Raw genomic sequence first — 24,609 nt, 5'->3', positions numbered from 1 at the left:
AATTTATAAATAGTCACAATACACCCCTATTTTTTCACGCATTTGCTTGCTTATATCTTGACTACACAATATAGGTTCAATAAAATAATAGTTTTTATTCCATTCTACTATATTTTCTACTTTATTTTCTAAATTTACATGAATCAACCAATGAAATCACAATCTAGTGTTTATTACTATGTTGAGCTGACCAACCAAAACCTATATAACTTTACTTACGATTTTGATCTTCGTTTGTTTCTGCCTAAATTTAACGTAACCCTTCTGATAAGCCTCTGTGCCATGACGTAAATCCAATTGAAATTTAAAAATATATAAAGTTGTTAAAATAATCCAAAATTGTAGATTCCAAATCCCAGAAATATACAGATTTATTAATCAACTATAATTCTGTAAAAAATCTGATTACATAATGTGTAATGTGTGATTATTCTATATATGAACACAAAATTGTTGTGTATGGTGTTTTTATAGAATATACCATCTTCCTGTTTTATCAGGATATTACAACAAACTTAGGCCTACCACTTCCTTTCATAAAACCACCCTTCTTCTCATGTCAATAAAATATCACCTTCAACCGACCTTCACAAAACTATCATACTAAAAAAACAGTTAAAAAATGAAATAAATATTTAAGCTTATAGGAAAGGTTGCCAGAATTTTCAAACTTAGTTATTCATTTACAGTATATATATAAATATATATATTTTTAGGCCATTTTTCATATGAAGCAGAATGTTCCATCCAAGTTTAATTCTCTCGGTTAGGGCTCTCACAGATTTTCTCATCTTTATATATAAATTATTTGATTAATTTTCAGTATTTCACCGCTGTTCTGTGCCTGTTAATTTCTATAATTCAATTTTTAAATATGATTCTACATATTTTATATAGGAAATGATATTATGTGTTCATAATTTAATGAAATAAATAATAATAAATTTAATTGTCTATCCTAAAACAAATTTATTTTATTTATTGAACAATTTTGTCTTGTCTTGTCTTTTCTTTTGTTACAATTTATTATTAAAGGTCAATTATTTTCAATGAAATTGAATGTATGTAATTTTAATATTACTCAAACTTGTAAAAGATATATATCAGAGTATTATTAGAGGGCAGGCTTTGTAAAAATCTTCAATTTCAATTTTCCACTCCAGTTTCTAAATTATTGTACCTGTAGAGGGTGCTATTGATATTATTACAGTGTGTTTTCCATCAAAATTATAGAGGGTGCTATATGGAATATTTGAAAAAACTTACTGGCTGGTGGAAAGAGGGCGCAATTCATAAATTTGACTATAGACTGTATGGAAGCCTATTCATTCTACTATTGAAACTGATTATTCATAATAATATACTGTTATTTGAATTTAAAATATAAAGGCTGAAATACACAATTGAATTCGATCGTTCAATATCATCCATAGTCTACCAGCGTAGATTTTTTAGTGCTATTGAGCAAAAGATCGGGTCATATGTTCGTCGCAATCTCATCATTTTAATATTCCTAAAACAGCATAGTCATTTCTGTAGATTTAGCATCAATATATGCATAGCGCCATCATGAAGCCCTGGGTAGATTAGGCATTCCAAGATAACTGTACACACTCGCTATCAATTGGTTTTATTAACAGTGTCAACAGAACATTACAATGTTGTACACAACACTCAACAGTTTATGGCGGTAATTAAAAATAAAATATTCACGCTAAATTTACAATCAGTATTGTACAATATTCCAGTTATATAAAGTACTGTATTATAATTTAGTAACTTTATTCTAGGGCTTACTGTATTAATAATTTATAGAAAATATACCGCTGCTTAATAAAATTAAAGTATAATACATACGTAAACAACTCAAATAATTATATTTCATAAGTTTATGAATGATATTAAAATCATAATTACTTTATTAAATATTATTATTAAATATATACGCACTAAAGTATACAATGTTAGTAAATGCACTTTTTAATAAGATACAGTATAGTACATACAGCTATAGTATCTTATAATTCAAATATTAATATCAATGGCATTATAATTTACTATAAGGCAAAATGTAGAACAGTAGTAAATAAAAAAATTAAATAAAAAGGTCAGCTGTTCAAGAATTACTGTATGTCAAAAGTTAATTTGTGTCAACTATCAATAGATAGTAGGTCAAAGTATGCCTGCAGGTTGGCACTTATAAATCTTAAAGTCAAAATATATTATTGATTTTTCATACAGGATTTGTATCACACAGCCTCATTTGCACTTGAAGTGCATCTCTCAGTCAATTTGCCTGACCTGCACAGATAATTTTACCAAAGTGAACACAATTACCAGTGTGAAACCAGGCTTTCTACGGACCTATGGCACCAAGCAGTGCATCGCCTACCAAGATCAACATATTCCTCATATTGAAATGAACATGCACTATATGTACACTTTATGTCCAATCCAAAGGACAAGGCAATGAGCGTATCTTGCCTATCAATGAACACAGGTAGGCTCGAACCCATGCCTCTTTTACACATGCTAATCTAATTCCTATCCTATTACTCTCTAATATTAAAACAAATATATATATATATCATATATATATATCAAAATCATTTTAAAAATCTTATTTCTAAAAAAAATTATTATAAAATATATTTTTGCAGAACAATAATCCAGCCTCTGAAACTAAAACATAATGTAATGATTTGCATCTAAAATATACTTCATTTTACTCGTTTCCCTATAATCTATAGTAAAACATAGAGTCTCCAATATTCTTGCAGCAATATTATATTAGAAAATAGTTAATACCACAAGTGTTAGTAATAAAAAGAAATGACCATACACAATGCATTGATTTCTTTCTGATGTTGTGTACACATTCACACTGAAGAAAGCCAACACAAAACCTTTGGATGTACAGTTCTGTAACAATAGACTTAAAAATAGGGCAAGAGCTTCCAAATAAATGAATAGGAAACATTGTATAAAGGAGGTAAAGAAAAATTATAAAAGAAGAGAAAATTATGAGTTGGTGTGAGGAAAGTCAGGCTAAGAAACATAATTTTCAAGAAGAAAAAGGAAAATCCATATAAATAAACTAAACCAAAAGTTGTGTCGGTAGTCAATAATTGATATTTACCTGGATGAACCGACATTAGACCTTTCCTCTCCAAAAGGAGAACATAACTGGGAAAGTAATAAAAACTTTAAGCATACCTCACCATTCACGAAATAGATAAAAAATGATGGTAGAGAAAAGGACAAGAGATAAACTTAAATCATTGAAGTTTGGAAGCTTTAGTAAGAATGGTAATGAGGAAAGTAATAAAATGAAACATGGCATAGAAGAAGCAGAAAGAAGAAAGCATTCATAAATTCAATGATTTTATCATCACAATCGATGCTATGCAAATTATTCATTTTCCCTGAATGATGCTTACACGAATGGTCGATAATTGTGTATCTGTCGAATTTTAATGTATCTGTCATTCCAGCTATATTTAGTTTCCAGCTTTCTTTTTCTTTATATTTGTTGACCTACATTTGATATTCAAGATGATACAAGAGGTGCAGAAGTTTATCCGATTTCAGTTGAAGTGATCATAAAACAGAATATTTTTTAGGTTTACTGTAAATACTTTGTTTACTTGCTTCACAATTGTTGTTTTCCTATGTGGAAAACATCACAAATGTGTGACCTCATTTCTGACAAAGTTTCCCAGGTGAAAAGTAAGGATTAATTATTGAATTCAAAATTAATCTGATTTTATTTTGCTTTAGTATCATCAATATTTTAAATAAGATAATTATATTCCACAATGAATGCTTAACGTGTGGCGGTTTAGATTAATATTCACATAGCTTATAACCTACATCGATCATATTAAATTTGTTTAAATAAAGTAATTCATATTTAATAAGAAATACAAATAGTGTATATACATGATAGAGACTAAATATTTGAATATACTATACCTAATTTTTTGGAAATCTGAATTTGTTGTAAATAAAGTTGTTTAAAATTGTACAAAAAAATGTTTGAGACAATGTAAACTAGATCGTGTTATGTAAACTTAATTTTATTAAATAAATGTACTGTACTGCTGTGTTGTTTATATTATAATGTTTTGATTACAAAAATAAAACATCACATCACAAAGGTGATTGAATATCCATTAGACCTAATTAATTATGGCATTGTTTTAAAACACTCTTGATTTCAAATCTGAATTTGGCAATCAACAACAGTACTAACCATAGTAGTTATGCACGAGACATGAAGCTACTAATATTTTCTAGACATTCATTCGAAAATTTACATAAATTCAAGATACGATACTTTGATTGTCACAATTTTTCTTGCTATACTAGATACAATAACAAATTAAGGATAACAACACAATATACAATGTCATTAAAGATACATTTAGAACTCCAGTTAAGAGGACACAATAGGGTGTCCTGTATAGTTGTAGCATTGAAACACATTTCTCACTTTTTGTTTCACAGCAAAGTGTCCAATTTTATTAATAGAGGTGTCTTTTTCACAATACGGATGTCCTAAAGGAGAGATTTTAAAGTAATGCATAAAACATATTAAGAAATAGTGAATGAATTTCAGTGTGCGTCGAAAAAATTATATGACTTGATTGTCTCATTAAAAAGATTCATTCGGTTGGTATTACAAATAAAATATAATAGTTAATTATATCTCAACCGTAATTGTAATAGTAAATAACGATTATTTTATTTACAGTTGGCTTTCTCAAAGTGTAGTGACACGTATGTCACCGTTGACCTCTAGATGACGGGGTCAACACATTGGTCCACCCACACTTGACTGAGTTTGTAACCGCCTTCATCTCTATTAAAATTGGGGGTTCATAGAAAGGAGGATGGTTTGTTAAAGTTAACGGTTTACAGATAGAAATCACTCACAGACCAATACCTGAATTTCAATTCACATCACACTCTAAACCACAAATTGTGAGTTGTGAGAACACTTTTCGACAGAAAAGAGAAACTCATATTAAACTGAGCAGACAGATAAAAACAAAGAGGAACGTCACATCAAAGATGCTCTAGCACAGTGTGGTTATCCTAAGTTGACTTTCAAAAAAGTACAAACCGACATGAACACAACTAAAGACAACAAACCTAGGGCAGAATTGGACAAGCCAAACACCAAAACAATGGTAGTCATTCCGTATGTAAAAGGAGTAACGGAGGTAGTGCAACAACATTTCAAAAAGCAGGGGTTGCCACTGCAGTGAGACCTTTGGACACCATCTGTAAGCAACTTGTACATCCAAAAGATACGGTACCACCCCTCAGTATTACAGATTGCATATACAAGATCCCCTGTGCTGGTTGCAACAGATCGTATATATATATATATATTTGGTCTCGGAACGCAAACAATTGCAAACAGAAATCAACAAGTCAGCAATTACTGACCATGCTGCGCAGACAAATCACGCCATCGATTGAGATAATTTGAAAGTAGTTGACAGGGAATCGGTCAGATTAAGATGGTGGGTTAAGGAATCCATCTGGATCAGGAAGACCCCCAATTTTAATAGAGATGAGGGCGGTTACAAACTCAGTCAAGTGTGGACCAATGTGTTGACCTCGTCATCTAGAGGTCAACTGTGACATATGTGTCACTACACTTTGAGAATAGTTGGCGAAACGTCAGGTAAATAAAATAATCGTTATTTAATATTACAATTACGGTTGAGATATAATTAACTATTATATTTGAGTTGATTGTATATTACAGTTTTACTGACATAGCAACACTAATATACTGGTTCTGCTCTTAAAGCATATTTCTTGGTAGAATTTCTATTCATTTTTATATTATGCCACTATATTTTCATATTCCCTTGATAATTGCACTTAGGTAGAAATAATTCATAAAATAGTTATTAAATGAATTAATTTTTCCTGATGAAGTTTATCAATAACACTAATTGATAATATTTTCATTTTTATGTAATAAAAAAAACCAGGCTGCATTGCATACAAAATTACATTTGCTATTCCAACATTAAATTACTTTGGTACATAATATCATCCTTTAGCAAAATTGATTATTTTTATTATCTACCAAGCGTCTATGAGTTAGTGGATGATCTGAAATTTAATTTAATTAAAGTCAGAAAATAATGATTAAAAATACACACCAAGACCAATTAATTTTTGATTAAAACTTGTAACTTTCTCATACCATATGAGATTAGATCATAAAAATGCATATTAACTAAACAATTAAATTAAATATGAAGCACATTAACATATGCATCTACCTAGCTGAAAATTATTCTTTATTTTCAGTTTTTTTTGTGTAAAATATGAATAAAAGTAATTTGATTCAGCAGTTAAAATGCTATAAACTATAAACCTATTTATAGTAAATTAGTATAATACACAAATTATTTTACAATTGGTTGTAGTCATGATGAGTGCTGTTATAGTACAACATAACAGAGTGGAGTTGTGTATTGGTGGTTATGATGTCACATGTCAGGACAATTATACAACTCCACTCCCAAAGACTTGTAATAAGACTTTGTTTATGTAGAGCATCTTGTGTATATGTTTGTCTTGTGAACATCTCTCTGAGGGTCCCTAATGATCAGCAATTTGCTGGATGGATCACCCTCATTAAATATGGGCAAAAAAAATAAAAATTATTACAATTAATAGACTAATCCACCACCCACGTCCTCACGTGGATATGCCTACAGTCATTTTGCTTTCTTGTCTTCTAATCTTTTTCTAGGTAAGCTAGGCACGAAATAAACTGCATACTGTAAAACTATTACTATAAAATTGCACAAAAAATGACTACTGAACTCTAAAAACTAAAATTGCAAAACAAAATAAAAATTATAGAAAAACCAATCAATAATAATTGTAACACATGGATTCGGAAATTAACATTTTAGCTTCTCTAACGACGTTAGGATGACCTTAAAGTAAAAAGGCAATGTACAACAAAATATTAATTAGACCAGGTGTTAAAGAGATGACAAGCACTAGGCTGTGTGTATAATATTGATTTAATAATTCACACTGTCGTTTGTTTGTATCTATCGAGTATCATTAGCAAGTAGTATAACCTGAATAGAACAATACCAGCCACATATCATACATAATAGATATACCTACTCGGATTCTGTCACTGACAACATATCATACATGTATGCTGTTTTATTATAATTTAAACTTTGGTAACAGTTTTTCAATTGATACCTACAGATGAACAAAAGTAGACATAAAGAAACAATGTTCATTATACAGTACAGTATATTAATAAAAAAAATAGAAATAATATTTTTCACTCATTGTTTTGGCCACAAACTGGTTTGAATGACAGATAGACAACCATCAACAGACAGAAATGTTGGACAAAATTCATTTGAAATGTGTTCATTCTACATGTTGGATGTAGAATTCAAAAGACATCCTCCTCCTTGCCATTCTCTCATAACTAAAAAACTGAAGTATTACTATTATACTAAAACTTTCTCTTCTAAAAAGTTTTACTATATAAAAGTACCTGAGGAAATGTGTACACTGGTTCTACAGTACATATTTTTGTACCGCACGTTTAGGCAGTTATATTCAAGAGGATGGAAGCATTAGGAAACTGTATCATGCGGAAGCTTATGTTTACGGCTGAAGAAATGGGTATTTGGAAACTAGGACTGGGTATGAGCAAACTCCAAAGCATGTTTGGGAGAAGAGATGTATGCAGACAGTAGTCTGTGTAAAGCCTGTTCAATAAACAATGTTTTCGTTTTGGCTGTCAATTTATCATTATCAAAACTATCCTTCCTAAACATTTTTGGCAAATGGTGTGTGGAGATGAAGAATTGTTTAATTGTAAGTACGTTTGTCGGTGGCTGGGAAATTAGAATTTGTGTTTACTGGAATGTTGGGGTATGTGGGTCCCAGTACAGTACTATAGTTTAGTTTAGGACTTTTAGGACTTTGAAATGATTGACTATATTTACGTTATACAAAAAATGTTTACTACTGATTGTTAAACAAAAATAATTGATAATAAATCATTACTTCATTAAATTATTAAATAGAATATCAATTAAAAAAAGCATAATTTAATGAAGAAAGAACAATAATTAAAACTGTTACGTCAAAAAGTCGAGCAGCGTTTTTTGTAAGAAATATTTCCTGTTATACTGTAGGATCCTTACCTGACAATCTACCACAATATTTCATGAAATCAAGTTGACTAAAACCTACATCAAACCTTTTGTTTCCCGTGCCTTTTCATTAACAGCTCAGACATTCAACATGGAATGTTTCTGCAATAATATCTTTACAAATGTAATGTAAATTGTGGCCTATTATTAAGGTATACAGATTAAGTTGTTTTTTTAGTTTGAAAATGCACATCATCTTGAAGTACCTATTAGTTACAACTGACGACATCAGTTTCAATCTTATATTGCACTTCAAATCCCTGACTTCAAATCCAACGCATTGACAACTCAATTATTTATGTAAAATGAGCTACATAATATACATTTTATGATTACTAAAGGTTTAAGTCAAATAAATCAAGAAGCATAAAAACCATTTATGTTTATTAAAGAGAACCATTTATGTTTATTAAAGAGAACCAAGAAATGACAAATAACTGATTATTTGTCTCGAAGAAAATCTCTGACATCTATTTTTAGTAATTTTTTCATTTACAAAAATAAAAATACTGCTTAACTCTATCGAAGCATTAAATCACTGTTGTAACATTTTTAAAAATTTACTTTAAATTAACTTTTAATCAAACTAGATAATAACATTTAAACATTTATTCAAAATATTTAAAAAACATTTGTTTAAATTAATCATGTAAATTTTCTGTGAAGGATGAAATAAAGTTTATCTGTAGTAATTGTACCTAAACTAAACTGTACCATTATCATTGAGTGATGAATGTACAATTTATAACAGTATTAATAAATCAAATTTTGTATTGACTACATGTTATTTAAAAAAATATTAATTTTGAATTGATAAATTAGATGGTACACATTGACAATGCATTTCGTGATTCGCATGTTTTAACGATTATTATTATAAAATATTTATTATTCATTTAAGCCATATTGCCATGGATTGGGAATAGCGAACTTTCGCATAAATGAGTTTTTACCATAATGTAGGGACTGTTTCTGCGGGCAAAAAATATACTGTATATTTATAAAACAGTATATTTTTTGACAAATGGATGATAATCACTGATTGCATTTTATCACTAGATATCATATAGCTGTATAATAGTACAGGCATGTTATTGTAAAGTGTTTTAAAAAACAGCTGAGTAAACTTTATAGTAAAGTTAATGAAGCATGTCATTGTCAGCTATCTCAGCATATACAGAATACCCGTACTGCTACAGGGCTCAGCATGTCAGCTATCTCCCCTATATAGTATACAGAATACTGCTGCAAGGGCTCAGTATGTCAGTTACAGTATTTTCCCCTTAAATACAGAATACTGCTACAAGGCCTCATTATGTCAGCTGTCTATCCCTTATCTACAGAACACTGCTGCAAGGGCTCGGCATGCTATCTATCTCCCCCTTAAATACAGAATACTGCTACAAGGCCTCAGCATGTCAGCTATCTCTTCTATACATAATATTGCTGCAAGAAGGACTCAGCATGTCAGCTACAGTATATCCCCTTAAATACAGAATACTGCTACAAGGGCTCAGCATGTCCGCTGTCCCCTTAAATATTTTTTATATTGCAGGAACAACAGCAGTGTGTTATCTTAAACTTGATATTTCAGCAGATGATTTAATTGAGATAATTTGGTGAAAGGTATTGAATAAAATGTGAACTCGCTTTCTAATACTACTGTATCATCAAATGTTGACAATTTAATAAACATTACATTATGCTGGTTTACCGTTTTGAGATAAAAAGTTTTTTTCTTGTCAGTTGATGAGTAAACAAATTTAGCTTTCTATTAACCATTTCATATTAAATTTGACTACAACTAATATTATCTACAGTGCAGCTTGTAAACATAATCCTTTTTATTGCCGATCTATAAGCAATTTACAACCTTTTGAAGTAAAGTATGGCTAAAGCGTATAAAGCCTGTTTATTAGTATTGCCAGTTTGTACTTTTCATGCTTAAAATGTCATATTCACTTGTCAAGATTACATAATGTTTGTCTCACAGATACAAGATGCAAGACTGTCCCATTTTCAGGTAGGGACATTCCACTAAAAATTCTTCTCCTTTTATAGTATTGTGCACTTTGTGGGAAGGGGACTAATGTTGTTTTATCCAGGTATTTTAGAAAGGCAAGAAATGAATGTAAATTTGATATGCACCCTCAATAACAAGCTCAACCTAAACATTTTAGGTGAAGATACAGGATTGGTTAATAAAAATCTAAAGTCGAAGGCTAGGTTACCAACTTTCAATGAAATCCAAACTCAAAATGTAAAGTTGTCATTTTATAATGCCAATGCAAACCGAGTTAATACAGATTCTGCTTTGTAATCATTCATGTTCCACTAAAAATTACCATTACCAAATATTATATTTATTGAAAAGTCATTGGCCTCCAGAAAGGTTGCATTTCGTTTAAAATACTTGGAACAAATTTTTGGGACTGTTGTCAAACGAAAGACATCTGATGGGATTTTAACCCAGGACGTACAGATCAATAAATAGCTGAAGCGGCCAGAAAAAAAAAACAGGCATTCAAATACAGTATGTTAAAAAAGGTTGGAGGTCCACTTACAGTAGGATCCTTAAACCAGGGCCTTAAGCCTTAGGCGTTATACCATGCCTGTCTAATTTGTCTTATTTATGTTTTATGTGGTTTGATCGACAAAATATTCAGGGGTTCATCCGATCTTCTCCCTTGCCTAGTTGCTTTCTATGATATTAATACATGTAAGAAAAAAAAATATTACTGTTACTATATAATATTTCATTTAGTGATAGAATCTATTTAATACTTACAATTCTCCTGACAAAAAGTTTGTTTGATAGTAAGGCACAGTTAATATTATGATTTCACAGATCAACAAATTCCAATCTATTGGGAGAAAAGAAAATTCATTATTTTACCTTTTCAAATTAAGACTAATTATACAGTAACATTAGATAGTACAGTATTTATATCCTGTTATTAACACTGCTTGCCATTTGATTGGTTGATAATATATCACATGGCAAGTATTATTTTGATCTATCCTGATGATTAGGTGGTAAATTGCACATTGTATGATTGTTGATGTTAGGTTTTTAAAAAAAAATAGAATTTTAAAATAGAACAATAGTGTGCACCATATGACTGACTGATTAATTGATTATACAGTACTTTTTCTCAGAAAACAAAACTCCATAAAAAAAACAAACTTTTATTTATGTATTTTAAGCAAGTAAACTCTATTCTATTTCCATTATACTCTATTCTACTATTGTATAAACATGTCCTTTTCCCATTGCAGGCAAAAAATACCTATTTAATATTGTTTAAAAAACAAATCTTTCAGAATAATTATTATTTCGATTACCGTTTACTCATAATAATATTAATACTTTATTAGTTTATTTCATTATTAAATAATAATGTCATACTAATACCGGTAATTCTCTACAATCTTTATATTAAATCATGTTGTTGACCCTAAACATTAAAGCATTGAATCACACAGCAACTAATTCCCAATTACATGACGACAATGTACACAAACGTATAAAATAAATTTATTACGTGTGATAAATTAAAATAGTGACGTTTAGTAAACTCTACAATAACAAGTTATACGTAAGCACAAATTTGTAGTAAATTTACGATATACTACATTGACGTTTGTACTTTATATAAATTGGCTACTTCTTATTTTAAGTCATACACTTGCACTTTTTACAAAGCTGTTTGTGACAATTGAGCTTTCCTATTATTCCAATTTTTGATTTGGGGTGGTTACAGAAGCTATAATTAAGTCACCAAACGTTACTGAGATAGGCCATATTGTAATAAACAATGTACCGTCCTTTATAAAAAAAAAAGTTCAACAGATTAAAACAAATATAGAATAGATTAGAACTTCTTGAGTTTGTTGGGGCGCATGTAGGGCCTATGGTTTGTGACCTAAATAAATAATATAAAATACAGTCAACTCTCCAAATACCGGAAATCAGACTTCTCTTGATGCCAAAAAGATCCCAAATTCTTAAACCATAAAAACACATGCAGACAAACAGTCCAAACCAAGAGTGTTGGTCGGTATAAGGAGAACCTGTACTTACTGTACGTATCCAATGTGTTTCCCTGTATAGTATTGTATACACTTCAATGAAAATTGTTTAATATTCAATACAGAGTTTCCATATGATTATTCAATTTTTTTTTTAAAGAAATTTCATTAATACTAATCATTTGAATATTTATAATAACGATTTTGTTAAAGAAAATGTCATTAAACCATATGACCTACAGTGAAAGGTAGAATTTCATAGCTAAGTGTTAAACAATATTGACATAATCCTTTTAATAAAATTAATTGCTAGTTACTTATTCAGCATATAAAAGGGGTTTCACTTTAAAGTGTCTTCATATCGTTAATTGTCTGCTTTTAAGACATAAATGGGCCAACCCAATCAACAATACAGTAGAGAAATAAAGTAGGTAAAGATAAAAGGCTTTAAGTAGTATTAGTGTAAAATAATAATTGTACTACTATAAATCAGTCATGCAGGTACAAAAATTATAATGTAGAAGTGTAGTACCTGCTTTTGAACCTGAATCAAACCTTGATGTTGTAGTCATGAACTACTGTACAAGCATCAGATTAGGTCATGGGTCAGGTACTACTTACGTAATTCTCATGTCATAGGCAATTATTATAACTCAAAGTAATTTTAATTTGTTTATTATTGAATTTGTTTACTTTTGTGCCAGTATTCACTACATACAGTACATCCGGACAGGAGGGAAAGAACTTAAGTCAACAGACAGTACACAAAATATGGACGAAATATACAAATTAATTCGTAACTTAAATTCAATCAAAACCGTTATGAAATATCGTTGCTATCATGCTACTGTAATTTTGTTAAGTCATCATGTACATTTACATTTAAGTTTAAGAAACAAAAAATAACAATAAGCGAAATAGTATGAATCACAGCCCCGATCAAAATTCTGGGAGCAGTTTTTAAATCATGTGAATAAAAGAAGTCTTACCGAGTGTTGTCGCCGACCGAAAAACAGTAGCATTTTCAACAAACAGTGTGCGAAAAAAATGTTTGATCTGAAGGCAATCAAAATGACCTAGCACTCAATAATTGTTGAAGGATTTTTCTTAATACGATGTCAAAAAATTGCTTGGCAGGTAGCTATTAGCTTTCATAAAATAATTTTGTAGAGAAACAGAATCAGTAGGAGAGAAATACAGTAATAGGTTTAAAAAGTTTAAGGTCAACAGTTTATGTTGCTAATTTGTTTATGTGCCTGCTATAAGATATTGATTCACTTTTCAATGCACAAAAGATCTCTGCTTAAGTGCGTGCCATTAATTACTGACTCTATTATGATTTTTCCAAGTAGTACTTTACTGTTGTCAGTCACATACCGAATATTGAATATTTCCATAATGCATACTGATGCTAGAGAGGTTTGAAAATCATATTGACATGAAAGGCATGTCAATTGTTCTCAATTGCCTCATATAACATTAAAATACATTTATGCTTTTAATCATTTTTATTTCAATGTCTCTACAGGTGGTATACAATGAATTGGAAATTATTTTTGTGTATGACTGAAGAGCTATAAAAGATTCTATACTTTGCTTTCAAGAGTTTCACGCCAGGGATTTCATTCCTTTTTTTGATAGTAATGCATTAGAATGATAAGTTATAAAGTCTGTATTCATACAATTTTGATGGAAATTGAGTGGTTTTTAAAAATGTTTGTCATGCACTGGAGATTTTTTTGTGTTTGTCCTAAATAAATAAAATTTCCTTTGTATTATTACTTGTTTCATGAATAAAATTGGTATTGTATTGCAGTATTTTACATAAACAATGTTCAGAATTTAATTAATGTTGAACTTTATCGATTAAATGTCTACAAACGAAGGCTAAAGGCAAAATGAAACAAAATTCTTTACTTCACTCTTCTGTACTGTATGTTGTGTTGTCTAAATTTCACCTTACTATTGAAATGCAAATAGTTCTTTAATATTCCTGGAGGGAAGAAATTGTATAATGTGCTATTAAGTATTATTAGTGACATAGTTCACTAAATACCGATGATGTTGATGTTTTTGTTACATAGCAACCATAGGTAATGCATTGCTAATGATGTCATATAAAAAAGGAAACAAGCATAATTCTTTGGCAATAATGATTAAATGAGTCTAAATAATTTTTAATAGTTTTGTGAGCTTTTTTTAATTTGTTCCAATATAGTCTAATTGTGAACTATTATATGAATAGATTCTTAACATTATTTGACTACTGCTACAGCAGATTAATTAAACTCATTCCATTGAAAATCTCTTTAAAATCTTCAAAACTTAATTTGGTATAACTACTGTAAGTTTAGAATCAGCACCTACTATATGGTAATGTAATAATATCAGAAAACGAAAATACTGCACATGTACAGTAGTAGAACACCTATTAAGGGGACTCCTTCAGGACCAAACAAAGTGTCTCCTAGGGATGTCCTCGGAATAGGGGTGGCCATAGTGTAAAAACATATATTAGCCATTGCTTGCTTCACAGGAAAATGTCCCCAATAAGGTGTCCCCTGAAGAGAGGTTTCCCAAAGGGCCTATGCTTTAAAGTTATGAGAAAAATAATTGGAAAATCATACACTGTGGTAGATTTAAATTGTCGATACGTAGAAAAGACGGAAACTACTGTATTATTATATGCCGTACAGTATGTTCTATTGCTGTGCTAAACCATTAATCAATGTATCTTCAGCACTAATAGCCAAAGTATTGGACAACCATTCAATCAAAACTGCATTTTCAAAACACTTTTTTTTTAATGAAACACCATGCCGAGAAGATTGATGCTTTACATTTCCTATCTCTTTAGTGCTAATAACAGCAAAATTGTATCGTTTACTTTTACGTACATTTACTGTCAAATCACCACATTGGTTTTGCTACATTTCTCTTTTATTTGCACCATAAATTCACTAGGTGAATTTATATTAGTCTATAAAAAGCGTAATGTATATATCGTAACAAAATTTAGACATCAATATCACAAAAAAGTAAATAATCAAGAATTGGGTTCAGATTTAAATACAAAAGTTGAATTACAGTATAACCACAATGATTAAGGGGACACATTCGGAACCAAAGACTAATAGCCGTAGTGTTAAATTATAGTATCTTCCCCCTCATTGGATACACAAGAAAGTGTCCCACAGGAGGGGTTTCTAACTATAGGTATTGCTTGATCATTAATATCTTTAACTGTATTTTGTGATTGGATCAGATAAATAAATTGAATATCCATATTTTGTCAATAGGAGAAAGTACTGTAACTGGTAACTGTGAACTGATAAAGAGCAATCAAATCAAAGACAAACATTAATTATACAATTTGCAATATAAATTTTATTTACTATGAGAATGTTCACACCTACATGTACAACAAAGTGATTTTGAATACCCAAGACCATGCACTATTCCAAAGTGGATTATTAATTATATTACATGGGCATGTGAACCATATTTGATTTCAATCAAACTACTATTTTGATTATACAGTATTTACTATTATGGCTTCCATTCTATTATTCTATTCTATAGTATAAATAAAATAATAATATAATAATATTAATTAAACCAAATGATTAGCAAATGATCTTGTGGTTGGCTTTTTATGTTAGGTACATACTGTACTGTACATCCAGTAAAATAAAACATGATAAAAAAACTGTCAGAGGGGGGAGCTTTTATTTCATTACGAGGTTTCGTTAATTACATAAAACAGAGTAATTAAAGAAACAATTAGTTTGCTTATTAATATAAAAGACCTGGAGAGGTAACTGTATTTCTTTAAAACTATGTCTACACTATCAAACTAGTTTGACAAAAAAAGTGTGATGTGGCCAAATAGTAGGGTTCGAGGCTCACTTGCTCCATGGTTCTGGTGGAAGAACGAGTCTTCTCGGATAAGAATTATAAACGTATGTCCAGTGTACACATCTACAGTAGCTCACCTAAATAGATCTTTCGAGATGAGTAGGGGGTTACCCCAGTGCACTAGTACATCACAGCCACTGATTATAACTGGGCCCTCTGGGAGACCAGTCCAGTATAAATAAATAATACTGTTAATACAAAAATATGGTAGTGATATGGCCAAAGACGGTAGTGATATGACATCATGTCCATATATTGGGCACATCACTTTTTTTGTCACATAAAAGATAACTAATAAAAGATAATGTAGACAGATAAAAACTGATATTAGGTTGATGAAATGCAATATGTTGAAAGAGAAACTTTTTGTAAGACCAATGTTTATACGTGGCGTCAACAAAAATCTATCTCTTGTCCTTAGAGATAACTCAATTACTTAAGATAATTAACATGCATTTGTTGAAGCTATTAGATCATTTTCTGATAATGAAAGATGAGTATCTTAGTTTCTACAAGAAAAAACATAAAATGGAGTCACATCCAGAATTTTACGCATGCTGTATTAGGTATAAAGTATAATAAATCGGAAAAAACAAGATTTTTTAAAATGCTTCCTCACATTTTCTTTAAGTCTTTAACAGCTGTCTGTATGGATTTTAACAAAAGCGAAATTTCAGGGTAAACACTGGTCTTTTCGAACTGTACCTTTTTCAGATACGATCAATTAATTTATTCAAATCAAGGTACTTTTACATGGCACGGCTTCATTTAATAGCTGGATATATTATAATTGACTATAAAATTAATTTTCATTCAATTACCATGGATTATCCAGAAGTGGCCGTAAGATCATGCTAACCATGTCATGAATACAATCAACAGTTTACACGCTCTTTTCCTTATCAGAGTTCAATTGCGGTTTATCAGAGCTAGCCTGTTTTCCACTACGCAAATTTATTCATGTGAATTAGCCAATACTGAGCTATGATTGGCTACGCAGTTTTTTGTGTGCAAAAAGTAGATGAAAATTTATGAATATAATTTGGTATTTCATATCTCTTAAACTAATGTAAAATTACATTCTGAAATCGGAATTATTACATTAAAGTGGATGTCCTATACCGCATGTAAAATGGTGTGCTGGACTGATGTGAGTTTTTCAATCCAATGTTTGTATCCATAGGCAAGACACTTTTCTTGGCACTTTTTACCTGAGGTCAAAACAAAATTTCACTGATTACTAGCTGCATTATGGGAGTATGTTTCAAGATCCGAAAAATGGGTTCACTCCCCCCATGGTTCTGGTGGTAGAACGAGTCTTCTCGGATTAGACTGTATAAACGTAGCTCCAGTGTACACAAAATGCTTGTGTGCATTTTATTAAAGAACCTAGTAAATCTTTCAGGACTAAAGTTGAAACACTGCAGCCACTACTAAAAGTTGTATTTGATAATATAAAATACTGATTCAGCTTGAGTTTTAAAAATCAATTTTTTAAATGCAGCAACATCAACATCTACAGTATCTATTGATTTTCATCTTTAAAACAAAGAAATATAAAGACGTTGAATTATCTACCTACTAAAATTGATTTTGAATTTACAGTATGATTTTATTACCATGACGATGCAATTTAGTCATTTAAATGTGATGTTTTCTTGCATACAATTTACCTCTTTCAAATTCTGTTTTGTTACTCTATCCATCTTATGATCAATTTTAACAATACCATGGTACTGTAGTTTGTTATTTAACTGAAAATTGCAACAGAAATGGACTTTAATAGCTTGTAAAATCATCAGAGGGAAGGGAAGTCCCTAAATGGAATTTCTTGATGGTGAGTTCTAAGCCGTGAAAAGCAAAAAATGACTGGTTAATTGTTTGAGAGTGATATTGTTTGCACTGGATTTTTGGTTACGTTGAACTGTAAATTTTACTTGACGAGTGGGAATAGTTAACGTACTGTACCACGCTGCTAGTTTTCCATGGGAGTTGGTAAATCTTAATATTTGGTTGGTAAAGTTAAACAAGAAATATTTCTTACAAAAAACGCTGTTCATCTCAGGGTAACTACCGTTCCCGAACATGCTTTGGGGTGTGCGCATGCCCAGTCTGAGTTTCCAAATACCCATTTTTTCAGCCGTAGTAAACTAGTATAGCTACCGCACGAATCCTTTACCTAATGCTTCTGTTCTCTTGAATATAATTGCCTAAAGAAGCAGTGCAAAAAAAGTAAATTTATGGCCTAAAAAGTGTATGATGAATATACCAACAAATTCAACATACACAAATTTCGTATAGATTTGTTATTAAAACGACTACAGATTATTTCATACATTACGGATTTAAGAAAACATTTGGATAATCCCAAATCCAGCAGTAATGTAAAATAATGAAACATGAAACATAGGTTATTTTTAGAAAATGTCATTTTACTTCATCATTAATCATGTACAGTGAGTATGATAGAAATGTAGCATTGCAAGAATACCGCCAAGTACTGATATGCATAGAGTATCTGACATAAGATTCCATCAGCTTGACTTGTTTTTACAGTGCCAGTAAAAAGATCTAATTTGTGTTTAAAACCCATTTCATACCCAAGACACACAATGCACAATATATCTATAGGGCAGGTCCAAGCTATTTGAAACATCGGGACATTTTGAGAGACTAAAATGTGTTTTTATCCTATCAAGAAGAACATTATCGTGCCTAATTATACCTCCTAGATATCTAACCAACTATAGACACTCTCTCTCCGAAGAGAGGATACAATTATGAAAAGAAAATTACATTGAGCACCCCTCAGTGTAATGGGGTCAAAATTGACCCAGATTACTATATGAACAATGTCTATTTATGCGTCTATAAAATCATGTTTATTGATATACATATTTATACTGAAACTTAACACATGAACGATTCATGCATTGATCATCCACTCTAAACAAGCATCTGATAACTGCAGTTTATTCAAATACTCTCAACGTGCATATTATGGTAAATTGTTTCCCACCAAAATGTCTACTGAATTTTCAAGTTTAATCTATTGAATATTCATATATTTTTGTTAACCATTGTCAATTGAACTGTGTATTGAATGCTTTTAACATTGTGTTTTCCAAGTATAAAATTATATTTCAAATTGTTGATACTTTTTATCTTCATCATTCTGGTTAGTATACTGAAGATGCTGGAAGTGAGGGGTATGTAGTGCAACAGTAGGCCTGCACTGAGCCTACGGTTTTTAGTCTTCCAGCAAGATTTTGTTACCACCCAAACAATGGAACTAATTAGCCATGAACCTAATCCAATGTAATGAATCAATGTCTCAGTCGCTCAACCATTTCTCTTCGGCAACGACAAAAAATATCACACAATATGAATTCTTATAGTATGAGTATAAAGTCAGTCTTTACAATACTATTTTTGCGATTTTTAAAAATCCAAAACATTTTGATGCTTGTATAGTTTGTTGTATGCCATCTCTATATTGATCAAATTGAACGGCCTTCCCTGTTAGCTTTTTGTTATTTAAAATGTATTTTTGGGGCAGATGAACCTCTTCATTAATGCATCCTTTTGTCGAACAACCTTTTCACTCTCTGCCCACATTCAAATTCTTCACAATGTCTTCATATGTTAAAAAACTATATTATTGACATTCTACAGTATAGTTTTTAGTTTAGATACACTAAAAAATTATAATAATTGATCTTCGTGTGTGAACAGAACCTTAAACATTTGTAATTACTTACAGGTATGCCTCCAGCATACCAATGATTATTAAAATTTTGTTGAATAATTTATGCTGTTCACTGATTACATAGCTTGAAGTTGTTTGTTGATTAAAAAGGTAAAGGTTGCTATTGTACATAATATATCATGTAATGTATAATTCCCAGAGCACAGTAAAAAGAAGATAAAGGCGTAATATGCTAATTGTTTAAAATATCAAATATGTAGCCAAATAATTACCATTTACAAATATTGTAGACCATATATCTTGAATACATAAACCCCTATTTTGTAAAAATGCAAATTAATATATACTATAGTGTAGATGGGCTCGTCATCATTGTTGTGTACAATCCTACTGTGTGAGACTAATATACTCCCATGAGGACTGGATAAAAAAAAATTCAAAATGAGTGGGTGGGATTTATACTTGAATTGCATTATGAATAACTGTAGATTATTGTCTGAATTTATACAAAATTAGGGGTTGGGGTTACTGAAGCATGGATATACTCTATAACAGAACAAACCACTGATACAGTCCACTCAAAATATCCTGCTAAAATTAAATCTACTATTAATTTTATTATTTTTCCTATCACCAGTAGTACAAATCTCAAATCAATGGTGAAAACTAATGTTTTATCTTGTTTCTTTTGCTTTGCAGCCACATTTTATTTTATTTAGTTAACTGTATCATTCCAACATAAATGCTTGATTTTTTTCTTTATTTAAAGATATCTTATTACTACAGCTAATAGTAGTACAGTTAATATTAAAGATAAATCATATAAAATGAAAAATATTAATCAATATCAAGACATGATTGATTAAATAATTTATACTTATAATTTATATCATGAGCTACACAGTTGGTTGACTTGAGGTCAAAGTTTAATTAATAATTAATATTGCTATTAAACTAAAAGGTACTGTTATATAATATTTATAGTTGAAATAAAAGGGTATAGCAACATAAATGATTATGTTATTTAGCCTGAAACCAAATACAAACATGTAGTGAACTTAGATCAGATATGAAAAATAAGTTAAATTTAGAAACAAAAATTGTTCTTGGATAGGACTTGAAATCACAATAATCTTTAAATCACAAGTCTAGAACAATTTTTTTTTTCCCTGTATGTGCGTTTTTTTTTTTTTTTTGTATTGCTTGTTTCTCTTAATTCTTATAAACATATCCATTTTATTTGTATAGGCATACCCAGCACAAGATACCCACATCTTCTCGGGATTATGCCTTCCTCCATAGCCTCTTTTCTTTTGTCCATCCAACAATCATCATTATCCATATTATTTTACCTTATCATTTCTGTATAATATTTTGTATTGTATTGCTATGGAGGAAAATAAATGTCTTTTGAAATGAAATGAAATACTGTACCTACTAAACCCTGTACTGAAAAGTGTTAAGAATACTGTATGTAATGTTCTGGGCCAGTTTCTAAGTTTGTCATCATAACTGTTTTTATAAGCTCTATTGAATATTTATTCAAGTAATAATATAATAAAAAGTTTGTCAAGATCTAATAATATAAAAATAAGTTTTAAAAGCTACAGTGGCCCTGGTTATCTGGTTGAAATGAATGTTAAAAATATCTTAATATTTTGGCCAAAAATATATTTACTCATCAGTGCAATTATAGGGTAATTCCTTGACAAATTAAAGTATGTCTTCATATTATAATTTTATACTGGTTTGTACAAGTGTAAATCACCTGTTTTTCTTTTTAAACATTAGTTTAGAGTTGTATTATTCAATTCAAATGTTACAGTACTTAAAACTACATGTATATTATATCAATAGTCTATTGAAAAATCAATCAGATTAATATACTCTGCAGCACTTTGATCGATTTTTTATCTAGACACTATTGGATGGGAGTAATTTAACAAAAAGTGTGTTTTTCAAAACCCATTGAATGGCGAGGCCATGCAAGAACAAAATTTGTGCAAGTGTCACCAAGACTTTAGACTTGTAGTATTAACAATAAATTCTGCGTAAATTGCATCGACTTAGTTCAGCATGAATATTAGCTAATTATTCACTAAAAATCATGTCAAGTTTATGATTACAATCTCACACAGTTAGCAACACAACTTGTTATTCCTAGTCCCATACAGATCTCTTAAATGTGCCAAATTTAAGAAATAAGAATAAATTTACTGATCTAAAGCGTACATGATGGCTGTAAATGTGTTTATAGTCAAGATTCTTTAAGATTAATGACCTACGTACGCAAACAGCAAGTAATGATCAGAGAACTTGCGGCTCATCAAAGCTGCTAATTGTATCACTTTACTACATGTGCAACTTGCCGACTGATTGATCGATTACTACTGTATATGCAAAAACTTTTACATATCAACTGAACAAAACAATAATCTCCAAGCGATCTAGAGATTGTTTAGTTATTTTATAGTAATTCTGCTTTCTGAACTTCAGTTTAGTAAACTCCTAAACTTATAATAACCCAACAATTAATTAAAACAATTTTTTGGTGAATGTGCCATTTTTTTTAAATGTCACATAATAAGATTAAACTATTAAAAAAAAATATCGGTAAACTGAAAAAAAAAACATGGGGAGGAAACACATCCCAATATCCCTGCTCTGAGCATAGTGAATAAACATGATGGTTTATTACACGTTTTCATATGCGTATACGTGAACCCTGAGAAACCATGGGGGAAAGCATACTGTAGTTGCGCACTATTTGATTACTATGATTGTTCTGTTTAACACCAAGGCCAAAACAACTCGGGCCATTTCAGAACAAAAAAAACTTGCCTCTCGTTGGTGTGTTTTTTTGTGAAATCTCAGGTGATTTAAAAAAAAATTGTCTTCACATTAAGCAAAAGTTGTTACAAGTTGTTAGGTTATAAAATAAGACTTATGACGTTAAATTTAGGACATCAAAGCTTCTTTAACACCTGTTCAGGTCTGGCTCCGGCAAATAAAATTGCATCTTCAATGTTTCGTCTTCACAACGTTCCATGCAGCCATGTGACCATCTTTTCACTCGATATGCACGTAGCCGCATTGTGGAAACAAAATATGTTTAAACTATACTGTATTTTATCTAATAACTAGTATTAAGATATCGATATAATCGCAACCTCCTAATATTGGTTGGAACAAAATTTGAAAAAATGAACTATGAAAAAAAATTATGTTACAATATTTTGTACTTTAAATAATCAAACTGCTTTGAGCACTTTGATAGTGGATTATTTATTTATTAATGACATTGTGAGTGATAGGGATATTTATAAACTGAGCCACTCTAAATATAATCTGCTTAAAAGCTTAAACATGAAAAATGTGGTTTCTGTTCAGATCATATTCATAGTGAGATGTTTTTTTATTATTATTGGTCTGTGCAGTGCATGGTCCTGTGGTACGCCTCTAGATTTGGCCTACTTTAGTGCACTGTACCAGTGGCGGATCCAGGGGGCGCACCCTCCGCACGCCCCTCCGCCCCTATAAATCTGGAGAAAAAAAAAATATCCTACCATAAGGGAAAAAAAATTGGGAAAAGAAGTGTAAAAAAGAGTAAAGTACTTTCACTTTTGATTAAAATACATTGTTTCAGCGCCGTGCTAATTTATCTTTTATATTAGAGGTCACCATTGCCTATTTTTACCTGAAAAATAAACGCATTTTGGTCCCTGGATGTAACATGATATTGACGCGTGTATTGTACCATGGAACTATAATATATATATATTATAGTTCCATGATCTGAGGCGTCATTGGGGTGTCGACGGCCCTGGACAAGCACCTTTTCCGCCATGTACGTGCAAACGCTGACTTGCGCGAAACGCCCTGTTGTGACGCTTTTACTCAAAATAGGCCTATAGGGAAAATGTCACCCTTTAATAGGCTAGTACCTCAGTTTTCATATTTAAAATATCAATTTTTAATACATTTAGTTAACGTGAGCGTGCCATTTCCGACCATCTAGAGGTGTTACATTTTCAAAATTGCATCAACTCAGCCCCAACCATGATGGGGCTGAGTTGGTGTGGACTCTCTACAGTTGTGCCCCCCCCCCCCCCCCTTTCACAAAATCCTGGATCCGCCCCTGTGTACTGTAGTTTACCACCTGTTTGTCTTGTATTTGACCCTATTTAGACTCAAAATTAATTTGCTAATTAAATTAAACTATATCGTAAATTCACAAGTGCATCACTACTGTTGTTAGAGTGTTACACCATGGTTTGTTTCAACTATCTGTCAATCATTGTCAATTGACAGCACAGTTTTTCTGGCTCCTTAGGTTGTCCTTTACTCCATGGGTTGTCCGTCCATCACCATGTTGTAGTGAGTAGGCCTACTGTTCCTGTATTGCACGGTCTACCTGACTGGTAGACTAGCTAGTAGGTATAACTGAGGTGTGGTGTCTCCTCTATGTAGGCCTATACGAACTACGTTACGTACCTGGGAATGAGTCTGATTACGATATACAAGATGAAAAACAAGAATATAAAACAACAATTTAAAAACAGTTTAACATTATATTTTATAGACTTACTTTGAACTAAACAACTTCTTTTGAACGATTAATATCAAGTTGAACACAAGACAGAGCAATTCTGTGATTCCAGTTCGCGGGGATCTGTATTTGAATGTTTACTCTTTTTTTTTGACGACGGAACTTAA

The 24,609-nt window shown here is 30.9% G+C and overlaps 2 protein-coding genes across 2 annotated transcripts in view; both read right to left on the bottom strand.

Moving 5' to 3' along the window:
- LOC144844437 (maternal embryonic leucine zipper kinase-like) overlaps positions 1–24,603 on the bottom strand; it is a 67,962-nt gene extending 43,359 nt beyond the window's left edge. Inside the window, exons 1-2 of the mRNA XM_078701349.1 lie at positions 24,482–24,603; positions 11,023–11,098 (exon numbers count right to left, since the gene is read on the bottom strand). The gene's annotated coding sequence lies outside the window, so the exon portion shown is untranslated. The remainder of the gene's footprint in view (positions 1–11,022; positions 11,099–24,481) is intronic.
- The window catches only part of LOC144844452 (carboxypeptidase E-like), a 231,843-nt gene continuing 223,341 nt past the window's right edge, over positions 16,108–24,609 (bottom strand). The window contains exon 8 of the transcript XR_013612429.1: positions 16,108–16,122. The gene's annotated coding sequence lies outside the window, so the exon portion shown is untranslated. The remainder of the gene's footprint in view (positions 16,123–24,609) is intronic.

The sequence above is a fragment of the Antedon bifida genome, chromosome 6 (assembly GCF_963402885.1).
Source record: "Antedon bifida chromosome 6, ecAntBifi1.1, whole genome shotgun sequence".
NCBI lineage: Eukaryota > Metazoa > Echinodermata > Crinoidea > Comatulida > Antedonidae > Antedon > Antedon bifida.
Note: the sequence above shows the minus strand (reverse complement) of the source record. Positions and strands in the feature narration are given on the sequence as shown.